At 32.0% G+C, this 3,951-nt stretch overlaps 1 long non-coding RNA gene across 1 annotated transcript; it reads left to right on the forward strand.

The window, feature by feature from the left end:
* Positions 1-239: 239 nt before the first annotated feature.
* LOC127716033 (uncharacterized) lies at positions 240-1,292 on the forward strand. The gene is made up of 2 exons (XR_007988714.1): positions 240-431; positions 1,153-1,292. It is a non-coding gene; the product is annotated as an uncharacterized LOC127716033 (long non-coding RNA).
* The last annotated feature ends 2,659 nt before the right edge of the window (positions 1,293-3,951 follow it).

The raw sequence follows: 3,951 nt of genomic DNA on the forward strand, positions 1-3,951 counted from the left end.
TTTCATCATGTTAATTGCTACATGTACATAGTTTTAAGTTAAAAAGAAATAAAAAACATATTAAAAGAGCAAAGTTAGCATCATAATTATATTCTTTTTAGATTTAACATAGAATATTAAATCACTATACATTTGTAAATATTTGGACCTAAACTATATATTTTCATGTGAAATTTTTATATAAATTGTGCCCTGTAGCATGGGTAGTCAAAATTCATTTATGCCATAAATGTTATCTGAGACTACTATAACACAGAGATTGGTCACTTCCCGTACTGACCAGTCAAATAGTAATTAATTGTGAGTCTTCGATCACGTGACTCGGCACGTGACTCGCAATGATTGACAAGAAGGATTCGACCGCCATTTTTGACAGCGAAAGAGAAAATAATAATTAACAAATGTGGATTTATAAAGAGTGTTATGTTCCGGTAAGTGTGAATATAAGATTTGACATGTTCATAAATGTTGGTTTATAAGCACTTTAAATAAAATAAGTGCAGTTATAGACTTGAATTTACCGACCAAACCGGAAAGTAACCTCGAGTTATTACCAGTCCGTGGGACAGGGTCAATGAGCAACTCACCCATAACTTACATCTAGATGAACAATCTGTTTTCCGGATAATGTATGTGCAAGCCTTAGTAATTAACCGATGTAATGATGTAAAATTTGTAATTATATGAAATTCCAATTTTTCTGTATCATTAAGTTCCCGCTGCAGAACTGAGAAACACACGAGACAAGTTGCACACACACAACATGAGGTCTGATAGGTGAATTTGTATTGTTAGTGAAAGAAATTTAGATTTATATTTGGTTCCCTTGATAATATATATGCAGTCTATACATGCTAGTATAATAATATTATGCAATGAAAATGTGTCACCATGTGAAATACCAGTACATCATGAGTTCCTAAATAGACGTATTTTTTTTTAAATAATTGACCCAAACATGATGTAAAAAGTACATGCACCTTTGGTCTGCATCCTTTATCAGTTTTACTATTTTGATCCATATTGACATGATTGGTCAATTACTGCTGAGTCTCAAGTCTCAGATTACTGTCTTAAAAATTAATGAATTGCCTATGCTATAAACTTGACAAAGATTATTTCTTTTTATTTATAACATATTCTTTATTGTAGGAATACCCCAGAAAGAAATCACGCATTAGAAGAAGGGAGAAGTACTACAGAAGAAAATGATTTTTTTTAGTATTTTTTTTAATTTCATTGAATTTGTCATGCTTGTCGTACATGGAGAAATAAATATTTAAGTCTTTGAATATACATTTTTATTATTATATACATTAAAACTAAGACGGGAATGCAGAAATTCACTAACACGCTCAGTTTGGATAACAGTTCAATGAAAGAAAAAAAAACAAGTAACCACACATCTTTATATATTAAAGGAATAGCCACTTGAAGCAAACTTTAAGGAGATTTTTATATATTTTTGCTAATGATGATCAGACAACTCCTTTAGTCCAAATGAAGTTCAATGAAGTGGATGTAAGTTATTGGAATGCACCGTAATTACCTTCAACAATGAGAAAACCTATACCGTGCAGTCAGCTTCAAAAGTCCCCGACATGGAAAATATATAACAATTCACTAGAGAAAACGAAGTGTCTACAATAACAAAGCAATTTACGAAAATTCAAATATGACGGACATGAACCAACAGCAACCACTGAATTACAGGCTCCTGACTTGAGACGGGCACTTAAAGAATGTGACAATGTTAAATATTTTTAGGCGCTCATCACCACCACTAGCATGGGACATTGGTGTAACGACATAACATAAAAACAAACTTTAAACATAATTTGAAAATAGTTCATTTCGATTTAATCAGGCTGACTGTACATGAAATATTTGCCATTGACAAGCAGTTGTGAATCGAAGTTGAATTTACAGAAAGGTGACATCAATATATGCTATCATATTTAACATTCTTGTTTAGATCTGACATTGCTACGTATTTATACATTCCGCATTTTTTTTGGCTTCTCAGAATTTTCACATGGTAAACTGTCAGCAGTTACCCAACAAAAAAATGTTATAGGGAACTTATTTACAAAGCATCATGCCGACAACAATTAACATGGTTTGTCACCAAACATTGAACAAGCACATTTATATTTGCTGTGACTAAAAAAACTAAAGCAAATCACAACTCTTTTCATCTGAGTTGCTCAATTATTAGGGTTACAAAAAGCATAGCGATATAACTAAAACATACGATACTTTAACAATAGACAATATTCAAATTTTCCAAAAACTTTACGGCTCTGTATTGAAGCACAGAATTTCTTGTCTGGGATTTTGAAAGAGGGCACATATTTCTGGTGTTGAAAAAATGTCATCGTAATTTACACTAATGTGGTTCTATTTATGTAAACAGAGATAATTTGATTATTCAGTCACATAATTTTGAAGCTTCTTCGTTCTGATTTACATGTACTTGCGGTTGATGCTTCTTTTGGAGTTTTTGTAGTTTGTGCAGTCTTTGCAGCAGGGACGATAGTCATCCTCAGATTCAATATCTGATGCAGTATATTCACCACGTAAAAGATCAAGATTGAGATCACTATCATCCCAAGATAAAAAATCAATGTTACTGGACATTGTGAATTGAAAAATGAAAATGCCGGCGATATTTTGGGAACATGTATATAATTTGTAGGGCTTATGTTTGCTTTATGTATCCATTGCAGTTATAACCTCTTTGCTGATCTGTTACGTAAGGCAAATACTCCTTTACCTTTAATGAAATTTTTTCTCTCTTCTGTGATCGCCGCTTATTACATTGTTTGCAAAAACTTGACCTAATTATCAGACGGAAATTTAAAAAAAGTGGGGGGGGGGGGGGGGGGGGGGTTGAAACTTGTTTGAAAAAAAAAATTTACGTTGGATAATCTGGATGGGGGTTCTTTATTTCCTATAATTTCTATGCCATTTTTCTCTATTCTTTAAATCTTAATAACTTATTATTTTCTCTTCTCTATTCTTTATTTGTCGGTCCATTTTCTCCATTTATACTTTTTTTGCCCCTATTTCTCCATTCTATAAAACCCCATCCACACCCTCCTGAATCCTACCACAAGTGCACCGACGATATTTGACAAGGTTTACTACAATAAACATGTATATTGGGCACTCAGCAGTGAAATACCTTACAAGTATAGAATAAAAGTTTACTGCAATAAACGGAGCCTCGTGTACCTTGGGCACCCAGCTGTGAAACAAAATTCATCTCCCAATGCTTTTGAGACTACCTGTCTACAGGTAAAATATTTGTATATTAGATACAATTAACGGACGTGTAGCAAAACAATGTAACTGTAAGATTGATAAGATTAATCACATTCACATTTTCAAGAGTGGCCGCATAATAACAAACTATTAACAAATTATTAATGATTAAAAACAAAAATTTAAATATGAATAGAGATAACTGCATTTGAAAGATAAAAACTATATTCTTTTTTTTTTTTTTTTTGATTAATTCATTTTTTTTTTTAAATTATTTTTAAAAGAAAAATAATAATATCCGATACTGTTATAGTATTCTCAGTGATAGGTGATATATGTCGTCTGCTACGGTCGAATACGAAACTACGTTAAAATAACGTAGCTAACTACCGGAGACTCAGATAATCCGATAAATCTATAGTGACCAATCTCTGTGTTATAGTAGTCTCAGATGTTATCTAGTAGTAACATTCAAGGGTCTTTTTATTTATTCCATCATTAAAATGATTAAATGACTTTCTATTCATGAGTCAAATTTGTGTGTTAAATTGTGTTTTGGTTACTTTATTGTTGCCTTACTGTTGGGTTGATGCATCATTGATATATAATTATATCCCACATCTCCTTTCATCATGTGCATTCACATCTGACTGCAGATTTTTTGCCTTTTCTACATAATTATTT

The sequence above is a fragment of the Mytilus californianus genome, unplaced genomic scaffold, assembly GCF_021869535.1.
Source record: "Mytilus californianus isolate M0D057914Y unplaced genomic scaffold, xbMytCali1.0.p SCAF_9, whole genome shotgun sequence".
NCBI lineage: Eukaryota > Metazoa > Mollusca > Bivalvia > Mytilida > Mytilidae > Mytilus > Mytilus californianus.